The sequence below is a fragment of the Conger conger genome, chromosome 2 (assembly GCF_963514075.1).
Source record: "Conger conger chromosome 2, fConCon1.1, whole genome shotgun sequence".
NCBI lineage: Eukaryota > Metazoa > Chordata > Actinopteri > Anguilliformes > Congridae > Conger > Conger conger.
Window position 1 is genome coordinate 22,064,014 of NC_083761.1, and position 19,824 is coordinate 22,083,837.

The window sequence follows — 19,824 nt, forward strand, 5'->3', positions numbered from 1 at the left end:
ATGCATGTTTCCAAAGGTGATCAAAAGATTAGGTGCTGAGAGCCTGATACCTGCACCAAGGAGGCAATTAAACACACATGAGCAAATGAAACCAAAATGTATAATGATTTGGATGTTTATGATGTAGCATTGAAGCCTATATTGATGATTGTTTTGTGGACATTGCATATGGTGATGGTGAGGTTTGTGGTTAGTCATGGTGGTGGTGAGGACAGTGATTATGATAATACCATAATGATAATGCAAAATAAAGAAGAAAATCAAGAAATAAAAAAGGTCCACACTCAGAAGAGCACCATTGCAAGGAGACAAGCAAGGTATTGGGCAGAAGTGAACACAGACAGGTTGTCAGTGTATCATAGTAATGACTGACCACAGTTGTGATGATGATGGTGGTGGAGGAAGACTGAATGTATGGTGGAATGCACGTATAGCTGTACTAAGCCTTATTGGAAGAGGAAGCCAATATCAGGATGGTAGGCATTACAGTGTGGAGTTTCAGTATCCTAGGGAGGAATACAATGGTTATCCACATTATGAATATAATCCATACTGTAAATAAGATGACTATAATGTATGACCATAATATGCCAACTCCTTTTATGGATGGTGTGGTTAGAACTGCCTCTCTACCCTAGGGCGTGGTGCTCTGTCAGCCAGTTGTATCAGCTGATTGGCCCAGTCTACCCCCCCCCCCCCCCCCCAAAAAAGACATCAATAGGGGGAGGGGTGTTTTCACACTCGCTCGCACACTGACTTGCATGGGCTGATGTAGACGAGCTCGGATTTCCGCTTTCTTTCTCTCAGACGTATACTCATTCGGAGAGCAGTTCGCTTGCTTTGTTGCAGTAACTGAATTGGCTTGATATCGGCATACAGTGTGCTTACTTTCTCTTGCGCTCGTCAACGCCTCTTTTGCCGTGCTCTTGCTTTCCCTTCCTCGATCTGTAGATTGTCTTGTTCCCGTGGCTTCCGTTAGAATGCTGCGTATTAAAAATTCAGAAGATGTTTATTACAGGACACGGCAAACTGAAGAGTGTTTGTAAGGGGGGGTGTATGGGGGGGAGCTAAACATGCTTTAGGCTTACTTTTATTGTGCACAATGTAAGTAATTGCCAGGCCTGTTTGGTTGCCATGCACGTTTTGTTAACAATGAATTCAAAATCTTGACAGATTGGCAGGAGCGGGTTAGGATGTGCTCACGTTTGGCAGCATGGATGTGTGGAGCAGACAAAAGCAAACTTTGAAAATGTCTGCGGTATTCTGTTGGTAATGTTTGAGGTGAAGCGCCAAGGTACTATTGTGACAAATGTTTGTATATGCTCCGCTTTTTGTGTAAAAAGGCAGGTGATCAAATGTCAAATGACACATCTGAATATTACTGGTCTTCCAATCCAACTTTTTTAAGAGGAATATGACTTCACATTCTGTGTCCGTCCTACTAGAAGCAGATTTGTTTGTTCATTGCAGTGGTGCCGTTTCAGTATTTTACGTTTACTGTAGGTGCATGGCAGCCAATCCCTGTTGGTGTGAGTGAGTGTATGAATGGGTGAAAGAAGAGCATCAATTGTACAGCGCTTTGGATAAAAGCACTATATAAATACCGAATTTACCATTTACCTCCTCCAACTTGTGATTTTCTTCATCCTCGACTCGTGAAGCATTCCCTCCCGTTTCCTTTCTCTTTTCTGCTGTGGCAACACTGAATTTGTACTGTTGGGGGGATTGGCTTTAGTTTTTATTAATTAGTATTTAGATGGGGGTCAATACAAAGGAACCACAAAGTGATAGGATTGAATTGCCTCTCGGTTTATCAGACGGTCATAAATTAAGCTCTCGTTCAGCTGCAATTCACTGGGGAAGGGAGATGGACCATTCTGATGTTCACGAGTAATGGGAGAGAAAAGGACGTCAACCACACCACTGGGCAGCGACATCGGGCAGGTATCGTGAAACGGGTGCCATATTTGACAGGATGACCGTGCATATTTTCAGCAGTTCCTGTGAAGCATTTTCAACTTGTGGTTTCTCTAGAGTGAGAATTTTGGCCTTTTACAATGTTGCACTATCCCTACTGTGCATCACTTGGCACGGTGCACCTGCAACTCTAGGTATAGCTTGCAGTGGGAGCAGGTTAACGAGCGGGTCGCCGTTCCTTCGTCCGCGCTGTGCCTCGCACGCGGTCTCGCTCTCCCACCCACTCCTCCTCTCTTCCCACTCATTGGCCGCTATCCCCCGTCTGTAACCGGTCCATCCGCCCACTCATTTGCATAACTGCGGCCCATCTGGGTCGGAGGTGAGGAGAACGGAGGCTGCAGAGGACTTTTATTATGAAATAAACAGCTTATCTAGGGAAAGCAAATGGTGGTAAAGTGTTGTTTAAAGAAACTGCTTGCTACGCCAGAGGCCGCAGGCTGCAGTCCTAGGCAAGGGGGAGGGGTACAACTACTGCCCTATTGAGCAAAGGAGGTCTAACCCATTTTCCTTCTGTAAAATAGTAATCTGCATAAATTAATAATATCTCAAAAAAAAGAAAAAGAATAAATAAAGAAATGAATAAGTTGTGTAAGTTTCTCTGAAATGAGGGCATGTAGAAAGTGGATAAATGTTGATGTAGGAGGTTCTTGTGGGATTTGACTTGTGCTGCCCACACTCTCAGGGATCCAGCATTCTGTTTATGTCCATGAATGTACGCTTGTATACTTTTGCGCCCAAGTCTTTCATTGTTTTAGGTTACTGCTAAGCACAGTAGCATTACTCTGGACCTGACCCTGGATAAGTAGCTGTACAGTCTGAGTTATGAATTATTGTGAAATCTGTACATAGATTTCAGTCTTAGTCTTTACTTGCTTTGTTTGGTTCGGCTTAACTGAGTCATGGACTGAACTGAGGGGACACCACTGTGACCCTCAGTGCAAGGAACCTCGGAGTGGTGATGGACAACAAGCTGTGACCGGCGGTGACCTGGGCATGCAGGTTCTTCCTGTACAACATCCAGAGAATCTTCTCTTCCTCACCCACCTACTCAGCTCCTTGTTCAAGCAATGATCTTGTCCAACCTAGACTACCGCAACTCTCTGCTGGCTGGTCTTCTGTCAGACCCCTACAACTGGTCCAGAACACCGTAGCTTGTCTGGTATTCAAGGTTCCCAGACGTCACCCCCTGCTCACCGTCTTCCACTGGCTGCCTGTTATGGCTTGCATCAAATTTTAAACATTGGTGCTTGCATACCAGGCAGTTAAGGGATCATACCCAGGCGTACATCCAAAAGCGAATCAAACCCTACATACCCGCCTGACCTCTCCGTTCCACTGCCTCTGGACGCCTGGGGCCTCCTCCTCATCGCACCTGCACTTCTCGGTCACAAATGCCGTCTGTTCTGGCCCCATGGTGGTGGAATGACCTTCCCTTGGACATCAGAACAGCAGAGTCTTTGACCACTTTCAAGCGCAGACTGAACTCACCTCTTCAGTCTGTACCTTTCCCTCCCTACCTCACTATTCTAATTAGCCAATGTAAGCTATGTGTATGCCATAGGTAATAATTGCACTTGTGCATAATTATTTTAGTATTCTGGGTGTTCAAGGTGTCAAACATGGTATGCTACTTGGAAAGTTGATTTATTCTTCAAGGGTTCAATTTCTATCCATGTGATCACTCTAGGACTTTTCTCTAGGGTCTTCAACACATTTGTCCCTGGTTCTTGTTTGTACTTCATTGTCCATGGATAAGAGCGTCTGCTAAATTACTATAATGTAATGTAATTTGGATCAGGTTAGGACGGCACTTGCGGGTTATTAGCCAGCCCCCATTAGAACCCATTTTGTTGACCTGTGAAGCAGTAATGTTTTAAAATAAATTAGCATCTTCAATTGATTTCATTTATTTATGACATATCCACCTGTAAGTAGGCTAGTACTTGACATTTTATGATGTCCATTAGTTCCATTAATTATCAAAGGAAAAATTTACATTGTTAAAACAGCCAATTAGGTTTAATCAGTTGGGATGGCTAATTGAGACCGGCCTAAAGTGTTTTTAGATCATAACTTATTACATAATTACAGATTAAAATAGGGTTTTCTTATTCTCATTGACACAGGCATGCCAAGGCATTTCTTCCATTGAGAACTTGCAGCAGATAACTGAATAAATCAATGAAGCAGATCAATATTCAATTAAAAGCTTCAATCAAATCTCCTTCATGGAATTTGTTTTGAAGTAAGACTGATGTTCAGCATGCATGTGTGCTGTGAGGAGCACGGACTGGCAAGCCTGCTCTTCAACTTCTGATCACAACTGCAGAGAGGGTGTGTTCTCAACCTACCAAAATGCCAAGGTGGCATCTTGTACCTAGTCAAATGTCTAGTGTTAAAGGGGCAGTTCCCCCACAAATGAAATTAAGGTGTGCTTCCACTTAGTGCAATTTATCCATCCAAAGAGTTTAGCCGAGATTTTAAAAATGTTCTACATATCCGCTGCACCTCGCCAAGATGCAACATACCTCAACGGACCAATATTTTTGTGACTCTCAATGCACCGAAAATGTTTGTTTGAAAAACCCAGCAGCAACGTCCATTTCCAAATTATAAAGCGGTTTCATGAAGAACAACCTCTTCTGTGTATGTGATGCACAAGAGAAAAGCTGTATGAGGAACGTCTGTGCTACAGATAAGCACATAACACACTAGCTCTAAAGGACTGGGCTAAAAACCAAACACCCAGGCAGAGACCAGTGTGTACACAGTGCTTAAGTCGGTTGTGAGGAAAACCTTTCTGCATCTGCCCAAGCAAGGGGGGCAGGAGAATAGAACAAACATTAGCAGGTACCTGAGTGGTGTGTGTGTGGTCTGGAAACTGCGAGAGCCACAGAGTGTCTGGCCCTTCTCTGAGGTTGGCTTGTCATTATTTTGGAATGCCTCGTTGTATTTATAGGCCCGTCTCTGCTCAATTCAATATTGAATATAAATGTGGTATATCGGCATGGCCAGACACAGGACTGAAAATGCAAATCAACAGCAATGAATAGCCGATTGGAATTTTATTTTTATTTTTTTTAATGGGCAACTCTTCGGTCTTTAGATGTTCTGCTACACTTTGAGAGTGTGGAAGCTCTGATTTACAAATTGTGCTTCCTTTAAAACTTCAGTCACAACAAGCTGAGCATTGTCATCAGCATGTGACGAGGCAGTGCGCAGGTCCGTGCTTGGCCAAAGGTGGCACTCTTGAGCGACGAGATGGCACAAACCCTCATGAATCACTTCAGCCCCCGACCCGGGTTTCTCAGCGCCGTGAGCTGACTAGCACCCCTTGGTTGTATATGGTTGGTTCCGGAGTGGTGCCAAGTCTGCGGTCAGAGTCAGGCCTCGGTGCGGACGACCAGAATGCATGACCCGACGGTCAGTGCAAAGGAACGGCTCGACCGTTCCCGTAGAGCCCGGGGAGGGACGTGGAGTGGCGACGTGGCCCGCAGTCTGAAGATGAATCACAGCCAGGGAGCCAACACCGCCTCAGCCCTGCAGGGCTGGTCTGACTTTTAGCCGACCTTCACAAAAAACACAAAAAACAAGTTCTTTTTTTCTTTTTTTTTCTTGCCCCCCCCCCCCCCCCCCATTACCTTATTCTAAAACCGGGATGCTAAAAATAAATGGATAAAACTGCCAACAAATGCTCTTGGTATTTTTACTAGCGCTGGCCCATATAGTCTGAGAAGTGGATATGGAGATGGCGAGAGGAGGCTTTTGGGTACAAAGAGTACCACAGACTACCAGTGCTGTATTAACACAGACAGCCAGTCTATTAACACGCAGACAGACAGCCAGTCTATTAACACGCAGACAGACAGCCAGTCCATTAACACGCAGACAGACAGCCAGTCCATTAACACGCAGACAGACAGCCAGTCTATTAACACGCAGACAGACAGCCAGTCCATTAACACGCAGACAGACAGCCAGTCCATTAACACGCAGACAGACAGCCAGTCCATTAACACGCAGGCAGACAGCCAGTCCATTAACACGCAGGCAGACAGCCAGTCTATTAACACGCAGGCAGACAGCCAGTCTATTAACACGCAGGCAGACAGCCAGTCTTGTATGGACACACAGACAGCCAGTCCATTAACACGCAGGCAGACAGCCAGTCCATTAACACGCAGGCAGACAGCCAGTCTATTAACACGCAGGCAGACAGCCAGTCTATTAACACGCAGGCAGACAGCCAGTCTTGTATGGACACACAGACAGCCAGTCCATTAACACGCAGGCAGACAGCCAGTCCATTAACACGCAGACAGACAGCCAGTCCATTAACACGCAGACAGACAGCCAGTCCATTAACACGCAGACAGACAGCCAGTCCATTAACACGCAGACAGACAGCCAGTCTATTAACACGCAGGCAGACAGCCAGTCTTGTATGGACACACAGACAGACAGACCAACACTCTTGTATGGACACACCGACAAAAGCCAGTCCCATATTAACGCTAATGGTGCTCCAATGAGAGACAGCGGTGTAGTAGCACATGCAGTGTACCAGAGACGGTTGTGTAGGAACCGGACAGTCGTGAGTCTGCGATTAGCATTCACCTCACAGGCAGACATCCAAATAAGTATCTGATGCATTCAGAGACATAGGAGATGACATAGACAGACCTGTCAGCTACTCCGCTTAATACATGGGAGTCTAAAAATGCTACGGTCTGTCCTGAACCTGTTAATCGCTCTGAGTGATTAACAGGAGTGGCAATTTAAATAAGCGTCGTTCATCAACACCCCATTCCCACTTCAGTTGATTGCATCTCATATAATGGGATTGCCATTGTACCCTTCTTGCGCTTCATACGAGCATTTTAATAGCAACCTACTGTAAAATTAAGACTGATCTCCAACCTCCTCCTTATAATCAAAATGATTTAATGTAACGTAATCCAATCATAACCAATCCAAGCTCAGTGGTGTAATTAAAACTCTTAAACGCGGGGTAAACACAGAGTTGATGCTGGCACATTTCATATGCAGTCAGGTTTTGGAAGAAATCATGAAAAGTTTGGCGATCCCTTTTAAAATCGACAAGCTTATTACTTGTGCAAATTAATCACAAGTCTGTGCTGGATGCCAATTGGTTGAAAGGTGAAGTTTTTAGCATCTGCATGACTGGTGGCAGAGGGGAGCGGTTTGTGTCCCGTTTATTTTTATTTATTTAGCCTTTATTTTACCAGGATGTCCCATTGAGATTCAACATCTCTTTTCCAAGGGTGACCTGGCCAATGGCAGCTAGGTTACATAGTAAACATGTGTAAACATACTCAATACAGTAGAAATGTAAAAGTAGTCAAATTTAAGTGCAGTCCTGTCTACGTCCATAACAGGCCACACATCTTGCATAAGACTGTAAATATTTGTTTTGAGCTGGTTTAAATTAAGTGGTCAAGCTAGAGCTTTGCCTGGTGGTTATTCCAGGACCAGTGTTCAAAGTAGTCCAATGTTACTGTCCAAATGCTTACGAACTGTACTGCATAGTCTGCATTCTGCAGGGAGTGTGGGGCTTATGAAGCTGTTGTGCTGATGGTTGTAGGAGTCGAGTCGCTTTCTCTTGTTTCGATGAGTCTTAACCCAGTCCAAGCTGCGGTTCCGCACTTTAAATGTGTTCACCAACCATTAGCTTATTGTAGCTTGTAAGGATAATTTTGTGCATTTTTCCCCGCACAAGCTGTTAATGACATTTTGATTAACAATTTAGTTCCTTGCAAAATGACTTTATTTACCATAAAACTTCCATTAAAGCGGGTCTCAGATAGTGGCTGGGGAGCACCGTGTGTTTTTACAGAAATAAAGACTGGTGCACTGAGGCAGAGTTATCCCATACAGGTCTATGTGGCCCTAACCTCCTAAGACCCAGCAATTCATTTTTGGCCCCAGTGGGAGACATGAGTCTCTGGTCTTTATATCAAGAACCGCATCTTTTCCTTAGCTGAAACCTGTTGTTCTAATAAAAATAAATGAGAAAATCTATAAAAAATAAGGTCTCATTATTGTGAAATATTTCACTGCAAAATGTTTTATTATATTTAAAAAAATGTTTTTCTACTGGGTTTCAGGAGGATAATATCACTTGGTAGTAACTCTGGACCTTCTGTGGCATAATTGAGGTCTGGGGCTTATTCCAGTTGCTTATTTTTTGCCTCCTTACTCCTTTTCTTGCTCCTAGCTCCACCGATTGGAATGTCTTTGCTCATTCAAACGTCTGTTTGGAGCCGCTTCAGTTACAGACATTGCATATGGGGAGAGGTAGATTCGCAAATCGATCATTTCTATGTCACGCATTCCAAAAAAAATACTTTGCAAAGGATGCACTTGTTTCCTTGCTCAAGAAAAGTTTGGGAGCCTCCTAAATTCTACCGAAAAATGTTGAAAAATAAGCAATGGAAAGACCCTCATGTCTGCAATTAAGGCCTGGTTTCCATTTTTGTGAAGGCCCCAGCCAATTTAGAAAGTTTTACAGTATTTGCACTTATTCAGTGTGACTTAAAGATGAGATAAAAGAATGATATATTTATGTTGTTGAAACAGTTTGGTTGCATACCTTGCTTAAAGATATGACTGAGCTCCCCTGGTGATTGAACTTGCACCCTCTGAATTACAAGCCCGGCTCCTTAAAGTGGCAATCTACGATTTCCTTGGTTTTCTGGGACTTAGTGGCCATCCATGGTGGCTGGTGGTCTGAACAGATCTATTCTGTACTTCTGTTCCCATAGTTCCCTGTGCCCTCTAATGTGTTCCTTTTTTTGTCTCTTTACCTGATGGGTGAATACTCAGAAAGCGTTGATTTACTTATACTTTTGTCCGTTGTTGTACTGTAAACAAAGACAACTCTGCTCAAACTCCTCCTCTTGTGTTTATGCTGCTGAAACTGTCCCGTGTCCCTGCCTGAAGTACGTGTCACGCAAATGACACATCTCCGCACTCGCAACACTCGTTTCTTCCATAGGTCTGTGCTTTTTCCATACAGGGAGGGAATGGTGGTCCTTCCACTAATTTAATGAAATTAAGAAATGTAGAACTAAATGAAATGAAACTATGCAAGTTGTGTCAATGGTCATTGCTAGAGAAATTCCAGTGGGAATAGGTCTCAAACATGGGATTTGTTCACATGAAAAGAGATTAGATTGCTACTTTAACTTCATTATACTGCTCCCCTAAATGCTACTGCCTCAATATGCCAGCTGGGGCTCAGACCAATGACCTTCAGGCTGGGCAGAAGATCAGACTGCTCTGGTTTGATGTTAATCAGGACCCTAATAGGAGAATGAAAGAAGGTCCAACTGTCCAAATCCAGGGACATCCACCAACAGCATAGAGATTTTATGAAAATTCTAGAAGTGTAATATTAATACATGTATGTATATATATTTGTATATATGTATATATATATTTATATATATGTATATATATATATATTTGTATATATGTGTGTATATATATATATTTGTATATATGTATATACATATATATTTGTATATATGTATATACATATATATTTGTATATATGTATATACATATGTGTATATGTATGTACATATGTGTATATATGTATAATTATTATTTTTTCTTTTTTTTTGTTTCATAGATGTATTCAGTGCATGAAAGTATTTTCCTTTCTTCTGTTATTGTATATTTTTCACACTGAATGCTTTCGATAAATAAATGAAATGATAATTTACAAAAATGTGTTTTGTGTTGTGTTCTGGGTTCCTTAGTCTGCTATTACATATCCCATTTTGTGTAAACGATCTGAAACCATTCAGAGTGACCATATACAATAATAGAGGACATCAGGAAGGGGGCAAATACTTTTTCTCGGGACTGACGGTACAGGCTTTACTGGTCAGGGTGCAGGCTGAGTCTTTATCGCAGTCAGCGCTTAATTACAGTGCAATTACCAACTTCCCTGGCTATCATGTTGGCTTTGTACAACAAGCAAGACAATGACAGGAAACACGGAGGGAGGAGCTAAGGCAGTGCTTTGTCTGCCGAATGCGGTCTCTCTGTAATGCGCTCTCTCTCTCTCTCTCTCTCTCTCTCTCTCTCTCTCTCTCTCTCTCTCTCTCTCTCTCTCTCTCTCTCTCTCTCTCTCTCTCCCCTCCCTGTTTTTCCTCTCCTTTCTTTTTTCCCCCTACTCTTTTCCATGTACACTTGCTCTGCTGTCTTGCATTAAGGCTATTCTGTCTTCTCTCCCTCCTTTCTCTGTAATCATAGGCACATCCCTGGTGGGCAGAAAGTTGCGTGGGCATCTTCTGCTTGTTTGCACGGGACCGAGGGGGCAGTTTAAACGCCCCCCTCCCCCCACACCCCCTCCAGTTGAGGCAGGCAGGGTGAAGGAGAGAGCGGCTTTTTATGTAACATTACAGTAATCCCGTGCTATCAACACTGCCTCCAAGAACAGAACCCTGTGCTGTTGACATTTCGGCTGCTTCTATATATGACACATTCATGTGTGTACAGTTTGCCTCTTTCCATGGGAATTAGGGGGGGTATTGAGTTGACCGTATGCCATATTGTCTTTTCATTTTCTATATCAATGTCTTAACTATGATCTTTATGATTGATAATTACTGACGCTTTCAACACAATACATTTCATTTACAGGACTGCCCTTCACATCAAAGGACAATGGCTCATTAAAAGATGACAGGTGAAGGCTCACTCAGGTGTGGCCTGTTGTGTGTTTTGGTCATGTCATTTCCATGTGTTTCTGAGGACTTTAAGTGGTGGGCTGGTGAGCATGGACGGTTAGTGTGGCCCGTGATGTTCACATCTCAGGTACCCTCTGCTGTGTTCGTTCCTCTCGATGGAGCTTTTATGGCGGCAACCTCACAACCCAGGGGAGGCAGGGCCCTGTACACTCATGGTGCTGCTAATTGAGTAGAGCCCAAGTTGGCGATAAGCCCTTGTAAAAGGAGACATTTTAAACAGTCGGGGCCTCCCTCACCCCCTGCACTTTTTCGGGCCTGGTTAGAAAGCTGGAGGAGATATACTTGATAAGAAGGAAAAATTGCCAGAGCTGAAAATGGAACATATAAAGGCGCATGTACACATTGTGACTTCAAATTATTTGTTACTGCGGTTGTGATGATCACAGGAAACACAGAAGTGACAACGTTTGCTGCACCAAACTCAGAAAACAACTCTGAGTAAAGGAGCAGAAACTGATCAATTTCAAGCAGTCTCTCCATGTAAGTTGGTGAAAAGTTTACATTTTTCTATAAAAAGCGGAAAACGGTTCAAAACTAAATCAAATACATTTTTGTTGTGACCACCCTTTGCCTTTAAAGCTGCATCAATTCTCTTAGGTGCACTGTCCTGCAGTTTTATAAGAAAATCAGCTGGTAGATTGTTCCAAGCATTGGAGAACTTGCTGCAAATCTCAAATTTGCTCTTTGATCATTTCTACTGACACACGAATGCAGAACATATAAAATGAATAAACATAAGACCAAATTCATCTTTAAATCTAGGGTGCCAATGACCTTTTGCACGGTACTGTATACTCCCAGCTTAAGTCCCTGAAAGTTGAGGTAAAAGAAGGGTGTTATCCCCACTCTGCCTCCTGATCATTGGGAGAGGACAGTGGCCTATTGTCTGCTTTCGCCCTGTCATTTCCATGTGTTCCTGAGGGCCCTTCTGGACTGTGAGCGGTGGGCTGGTCTTCTCCACTTCAGGCTAACGAGCCTATGAGAGTGCGCATTCCGAGCACCTTTCTTTGTCGACAGGTGTGGCTGTAGTGAAAGAGTCAAGAGGCACCATTTTACAGTCGTCCTCTGCTACCCAGCACCCATGTATCGGTCCCAAACTCCTGTCCTTAGAAAGGTGAAAGCGCAAGATGATTCTTAACCGTTTATAGATTCGTAACGCGTAAAGATGGTGAGGGGGAAAGTGAGCTTTGTAAGTTCCCCAAGTCCATTTTGTCTCGGTGATTAGCATTCCGGGTTGTGCGAAATTTGATTAGTATCCAGGTCCCAAATTAAGTAATTGAACTGTTGTTTTTTTCCTCTCTCTCCCAACCTCTCTGTGTAACTCATTCTTAAACTCTGGTCCATTTAGTGTAAGTAATGACTCAGGCCTAAGTGACCGGTGTTCACTCAACTATTTTTTTTTTAAAGTAGCCTTTTATCATATCGGTGATTGATCTGCCTTTTTAAGAAGGCTGTGTCATGCGTATTGATGAGAGGGAAATGCAGTGCTGGTTTTGCCTCTTTCTTTGTTGTGAGCTCGAATTTCCAAGTAAAGGATTAGTGACCTCATCCTGAAGCTGTGCAGAGAGTATGTCTGACTTTCACAGCTGTGAGCAATCCTCTTACTCTTTCTAGCGGCTCTTGTTCTCTGTTTTTGTTCTGCAATTTTCTGACACCCGCGTAGTGCGCAAGATTAACGCACACATGCATGACTTTAAAAAGAAGCAGGGTGCAATGACGCTCCATTTGCTCGTGCTTTCTTCATAAAAGCAAGCTGTCTTACTACGGTCTAAAAATCTTGTTTGTCTCTATGGGATTCTGTTTGTCATTTGCTCCGTTTGTAATTCCGACAAAACTCCCGTTTCTTTAATTCCAAAATAAAAGCGCTGTCAACCGGAATTCAACAGACTGTTTTGGAAAGAGCAGTGGTGTTAACTGTGGGAGTTGTTTTTTAGTTTTTTCCCCATCAATCAAGCTACATTTTCCAGCAATCTTGTCATGACCGCGAGGCCTGAGCCTACAGTGACCGCCGGCGTTTGACCGTCTTTGAAGACACGTGGCCTGCTTGACGTCACGGGCAGTTTTGTTGTTGACTTTAAGAAAGCTGCTTGATAACAGGACCTGCTGGCAAACAGGCTTCCCATTGTTACCAGCCTTTCCGTCCTTCGCAGGAAGCGTTTGCGCATAGCCGTACTCGATAAGGTCGGCCTGCGCACATCCCTGCCCCAGCGGACACTTATGATTCAGTGATACGCACAAACAGTGCAGACTGTTAGCAGAAGATTCGCGCTCTAGATTTTGCGCACGGTGAAATTCAAATTCACCACGACCTGAATTGCTTCATCGGGGAATTGGAGTGCCAGAGAACAGTTTCATGAGCTGTTCCGGCTTTTAGAGCAGGTCTCTGCAGGTCTGGGAGGAATGGTAACCAACAGGCGGTTTCTAATCAGCGTCTTAATTTGCTTCTAGTAAAACCTAGAAAAGCCCCAAGTGACACATGGAGGGAGGAGTGCTGTCTTGCTAGAATATTCTTTCGTATAAAATGAAAATACTGAATGTACTGTTTCATACTGAAGGCATGTTATAAATCTGTTTTTTAATGAGCGCATGCAGACTACAGGTGATGTAACATGAACAGGTTAGGCTGCTACACGGAACAGAGGGTTTTTGGGTCAAATCCTATTCCGCTGCAATCTAGCACCCTTGAGAAAAGCTGTTCCCTGCAGGGTCCTATAAATAGACCGGAGTAAGATTCAAATACTTTTCTGTGCTGGATTGATCTTGCCTGGTGCAATTGAGCCTTCCAAGAGGGCCAGAATGCAGGGGTTACACTTTTTGAGAGCATTTTGTAGCTTAGCAAGCTTAGCAAAGCATAGAAATGTATTTCAATCCAAAACAATTACGTATTTGACCCAGGTTTGGTGTGTTGGTGAGATAAGGATAGGACAGCCCTCTGCAAACTGAGGATCCACCCTGCACCAGAACAATTCAGATTTTAGGCCTCCGCTTGTTTAACCTAGCTGTGTGGGGTCAGACGTGTTTCTGCCGAGGCCTTTTCCTGGGGTTAAGTTTGTTGATGTTAAAGGTGAGACACCAGCCTAGATAGTCAGGAGAAATAGGCCTATGGTTTTACATAGCGACGTTGAGCACGCATTTGTTTTGGCTGCTTTTGGTTTAGTTGGGGTACCACACCTTTCATGAGAAAGTATCTTTTGGCCGTGGCAGTGTCACCATTTCAGACGGTAATGAAAAACTGTAACGCTGCCATTAAACGCGAATCAAAATGTTATGTCTGCCATCGTTCACTTTTTCCTCCCTTTTTCCTACTTCTCACTTCCTTTGTTATCATCACATGAGGTAGGCTAATCTGTTTTTCCTCGCACACTTTCAGGAAACTCCCCCTTAAGAAACCGTTTATTTGTCTTGCTCAAGGGTGGGATGTGTTGGTATATACAAAATCCAGAGCGCAGTAAATTAATCGTTGCATTGATGAAGAGATGGAGCTACTGTTCATACAGTAGACAGGAAACACAGTTACACAGTGACTCATAGAAAATGTAGTATGTTTTAAAATGGTACAAAATTAAGATACATTTATATTACCTGATGGGGGGGCATTGGCAATGGATGCTCAAGAATGTGTCCCATTCCATGTGGATATAGTTAATATAAATGTTTAGAGAGCAGGTGGCTGTTGGCTTATGAAATGCCAATATAAACAGTGCATTTCATATACACAAAATTGTTTAACTACCCAAAGATACACAACTTAACTGTGCAAATTTTGATGTACTGTATGTTTGTAATCAGTGTCCTGTTGGAAAATTCACCTATGACCAAATCTCGGCTTCCTAGCAGAGATGACTAGATTGTCTGCCAACTTTCCTTGTATTTGGTTGAATTCATTCCTCTTTTCCCACCAAACAATGGTCAATGGAATGTATGGCCAAATGTTGGTCTCATCTGATCATATCCCTCTTTTCCAGTCATAATTACTATAGCATTTGGCAAACTCCAGACAAACTGTCTTCGTGCCACCCTTCCAAAGAGGTTGTTGGTATGGAGGTGCTTTTTGTGACTTTCATGAACCGTATTCCTTGACTTCTGTTTGGCTTGCCTCCCCATCTTCCTTGCTGTCTGTGGGGACAATGTGCACTTGCATGCTCTTGCTCCAACCGTTACACATGTTTTGTATTTTTTATTATTAAAAAATGTGTTGGAGTGCCAAGTGCTATTTTTTAACAGTTTATGTCTTTTTTGTACCCATTAACAGACTTAACTAATGGTCAAATACCATCTGTGTCTTCTGAATGGACAGTTCTTTGGCTTTTCCCATGCTGATGGTTGACAAGGGATTTTGCATGCTTGTACATTTTTATATTCCAGAAACCGAAAATGATGGAATGACACGATATTACATTTCACTAGATTATTGGCATTTGGCAGACGCTCTTATCCGGAGCGACATACATGTGATTAGACCAAGCAGGAGACAATCCTCCCCTGGAGCAATGCAGGGTTAAGAGCCTTGCTCAAGGGCCCAATGGCTGTGCGGATCTTATTGTGGCTACACCGGGATTAGAACCACCTGGCGTGTCCCAGTCATTTGCCTTATCCACTATGCTACAGGCCGCCAATATATATATTTTTTAGACTTCTGCAGCTGTAGCCCACCCTCTTCGCTGTTTGACTTGTTGTGTGTTCAGAGATGCTCTTCTGCATACCACTATCGTAATGTCTGGTTATTTGCGTTACTGTCACCTTCCTGTCATACTCCTCTGACGTCTCTCATTAACGAGGTGTTTCTGCCTGCAGAATTGCTGCTCACTGGATGTTTTTTGTTTTTCGCACTATTCTCTGCAATTCTGATGGTTGATGTGAACATTAATGGAAGCTCCTGACCCGTATCTGCATGATTTTATGCATTTTACTGCTGCCACATGATTGGCTGGTTAGATAATTTCATGAATAAGTAGGTGTACACATGCTGTACAAATGCTCAGTGAGTAGACTGAGATGAACTAAATTAGATTAAAAACTAATTTTTTTTTAAACATTTACAGTACATTTAGAGTAAACCTAGTGAAATAAAAGTATATTGTTTTCCCATGATTGCCTATGATTGAAAGCATTATTATCTGTTAAGATTCATCATTATTATCTCAAGATTATTATCTGTGTGTATTATACAGTATGTACCCTTTTTTACAAAATTTTTATCAGAATTCTAATAGTCATAATAATTCTGGAGCTGACTCCATTTGCATGTTGACTTTGTTGCTAGTTAGCTTTTTGGTTGATCATAAAGTAGTGGGTGTTTAATGTGGTTGCCAAATGGGACTCACTTTATCTCTAAAAGAGTGAAATCAAAATACGTTCAATTTTCTTTGTGATGTTAATGAAGCCCAATTATTGACATTAATATTTAAAAGCCAGGATTCCTACCTTTTCATCTCGGGCATCCAGTTCTGCCAACGTCTCGCTATGCTTCACAGTAACCACCTGCCCTGAGGATAGTTACAGATGTTGAGTTGACTCGAGGGGAGTTTCTGCATCCAAAATCAGCTGGTGCCAATGACCTGAAATGGCCAGATACAGGCCGACTATATCAGCCACCCTCTTATGTGCATTTTATACCAAATTTCTTCCTGGTTTGATGTTTTAAAAGTATACGTGGGGAAAAAATGTTTCCTATAAATACATGTTTGAAATAATTGTTTGTTATAAAATGTGATGTGATGTTTCGGGAGAAGAAATGGGCTCAGGACTGCACCTGGGGGACAGAGCAGATGCCTAATTAAAACAACAGGAAGTGGAGACACATACTGCTTAATTAAAGAGGAAATGCTTCAGCACGGAGGCAGTAATGTATGATTTAATGAATGAATGAACGGTGGGTGAATCGGTGACAGAAGTGGTGCACGTTGGAATGAATGAATGCATCGAGGGTGCAGTGGTCCCTCTGCAAAGCCAGTGAGTATTCATCGGCAAGGGAGAGAACTGCATGAATTAATGGATAGATGGAGGACTGCTGGCTGGCTGAATGAAGGGATTCATGAATGGTTTAATGAATTGATGGACTGATGAATGAAAGGATGCATGGATGGATGAATGTGATTGGCTGTACGTGGTTGGGGGCGAGGTTCACTCTCCCGATAAGTCTACTGTATGTTGTAATAGGATCCCATTGCCCATCTCCTAGATTTGATGGAAAATGATACAAGTTATTAGTCACGCACATTATTGCAGCTTTAAGTCATGTGTCCCCTGACGCTTATGTCACTCTCGTGTGTGTGTGTGTGTGTGTGTGTGTGTGTGTGTGTGTGTGTGTGTGTGTGGGGAGGAGTGCGCCCAAGCATGCAGTTGTACTTGCATGTGCTTGTGTGCACATTTCATTTTTTTAAATGTGTTATTTAGTTGATGCTTTTATCCAAAGCGACTTACAGTTGATTAGACTAAGCAGGGAACAACACCCCCTGGTGCATTATGGGGTTAAGTGCCTTGTTTGATGGCCGAACAGCTGTACAGATCTTATGGTGGCTCTACGGGAGCTTGAACTACCAAGGTTCAAATGTCCCAGTCCCAGTCATGTACCTTAGCCACTCGGCTACAGGCTGTCTATTTCAGCTCTGTTTGGGTAAAAACTTCCACAAACCTCCGAGTTCAGCATGCCCTGATGGACATCATGGTTCCGGTGCACTCCCTCTCCCTATTCTTTCTTTACAGTTCATAAGTCCCCGTTACATTAATGGGATGTCTCATCTGCAGCGTCCACCTACATCTCAGACACTGGGCCCCTTTAGTCTCCTAGCTGAGCTGCTTGCTCGTCACTTTGAAGGAGCAAACCCCGTTCACCGCATGCTTGGGCAGACCGCAGCCCCTCCGACCAGAGGACTCTGGGTAACGTAGTACGACCAGACCAAACTAGCCCATTGTCCTCCGTCCCTGAGACAGGCTGTGGCCAATCACGAGCCCAGTCGCAATATGGTCCGGATTTCAGACCGACTTGGTAGGGTAGGGTGGGGTGGGGGAAAGGTGCTTTACAGAGACCAGCAACCCCCACGGCACCTGCTTTTAAGGAGGCCGTCCTGACAGAGCTGACAACGGTAATTCCAAATGTACCCATTACAATAAAAATGTCAAGTATTTATTTTTATTGACAGATGCATAAGCCCCTCTTAGCAGACGTGTGAAGTCATCAGAACGTACGCTTTAGAGCTGCCTCTGAGTGGAGGGCGGTAAGACTGCACTGCAATGATGTGGGGGATAACCGGGCGTGAGCAGACAGGCTGGAGAGCGTTTGATAGGACGACCCGATGAGGAGGGACCATTCTGATTGGCGGAGATGGAGGTCTGGGGCGGGGCCGGGCAGGAGGGAAGCGTTGGCAGGGCTGTTTGGGGGGTGGCAGATCGGATGCTGCTCATCGTCATCAGTGGTCAATAGATGCATTTAAGATGAATATTTAATATGTTCAGTAACTGCGCTGTAGCGTTTCTGGGAAACCGGGCGGCGTGGTGCATTAGAGGCTGGAAAGTGGAGGGGTGAAGGTTTGGGGGGGTGGTGGTGGTGGTGGGGGGGGGGGGTTGAAAAGAAATGGTACACATGTTTCTCTCTCTTTCTCCATATATCTTTTTTAATCCTTTTTTTATGCTTTTCTTTTGCGGGGGTGTCTGTGAGCGGGGTTTCTGTTTTGGGCTCATTCAGATCCCTTATTTTTCTCCTCTTTTTCTTTTTTCTTTCTCATTTTCTTGCCCCTAGCTCCATTGGGGGAATCTAGGAAAAGGTGAAAGAAAAAGAAGTAAAAATGGGGAAATCGAGAACGTGAATTGGGGTAATGGAATCTCCATGCTCCTTCAAACGTCAATTCAAAACGTCAAAACGTCAATTTTACAGACATATGTGGATGGGTGGATCCACATGTCGATCATTTGTACTTCAGGCTTTCCAAAAAAATACTTCCGCAAAGGATGCGCTGATGTTTTCTTGCTCAAAGGAAAGATAGATAGTTCCTAACTTCTACTTCTAGGTCCTAGAAGGAACATTTAAGGGGTTGGAATGTCCTTAAAGATCGCAGACCTTGATCGATTTCTGGGTCAAGGAAAAACAGGAACAAAAAACGATTGGACAGAGCCTGTTGCGTTTTTTGTGAGTACATTGGATTGGTTTCTTTCCATTTTTTTATGTTTGAAATGGTTGGCTAACAAATTGTATGTCTCCTTTATCTGTTAATAAAGCGGAATCAAAGGTCTCTCTCGCTCTCGCCCTTTCTCTCACTCACACACACTCAAAGAAACATTCCGGCTCGTGTCTCGGACAGCGGGAGCTGGAATTAGCCACTGTGATGGGGTCTCTGCGAGGGTCAGAGGTCATGCTAAGTGCTGCTGTAATCCCTTTAGCGGGGGCCTAATCTTTAGCGGGGGGGTGCGTGGGCGTGCTGTCCAAGAGGCCGATCGTGTAATGGAGTTGGATCTCTTTAGCCCGGCTAGGGTTTATAGCCAGACCTGTGTGATTGGCAAGCCTGCTCAGCTCAGCGCTTTCGTGCCCCCGGTAACCCTGGCGACGTGTGGGCTGGGGGCTGGGCGAAGGGGCGTTGGCTGCGGTGACCCCGCTCCCTTCCGATGACGTGAGGGTGGAGTTTTCTCTTCTGCGTCCGCGCCTAGTCAAGGGTGATGACGTTCCCCACCTGCTGATTGCCGCTATTGCGCTGGCAATATCTTATCCAGAGCAAGCGCAAGTGTGTGGTGCCTATAACCAACAACTGAAACTGATCCTTCCCAGGAAACTGGATGCTGGTCAGATGATGGGTGCAAATTAGAATAGCGAGTGATGATCTGGAGCAGAGTTTAGGATAGTGAGTGTTGTTTTAGAGCAGAGTTTAGGATAGTGAGTGTTGTCTTAGAGCAGAGTTTAGGATGATGATTGTTGTTTTGGAACAGTATTCAGGAAAGTGTTTTGGAGCAGAGTTTAGGATAGTGAATGTTGTTTTCTGAACAAAGTTTTTAGCAAAGCTACAATAGTGCTACTTACTATAGTGAGTGCTGTTTTGGAGCTGTGTTCAGGGTAGTTGCTTTGAGTGGTGTAGGA

At 43.7% G+C, this 19,824-nt stretch overlaps 1 protein-coding gene across 9 annotated transcripts in view; it reads left to right on the top strand.

The window, feature by feature from the left end:
* camk2g1 (calcium/calmodulin-dependent protein kinase (CaM kinase) II gamma 1) overlaps nt 1-19,824 on the top strand; it is an 88,050-nt gene that overhangs the window by 21,766 nt on the left and 46,460 nt on the right. The gene's annotated exons all lie outside the window — the stretch shown is intronic.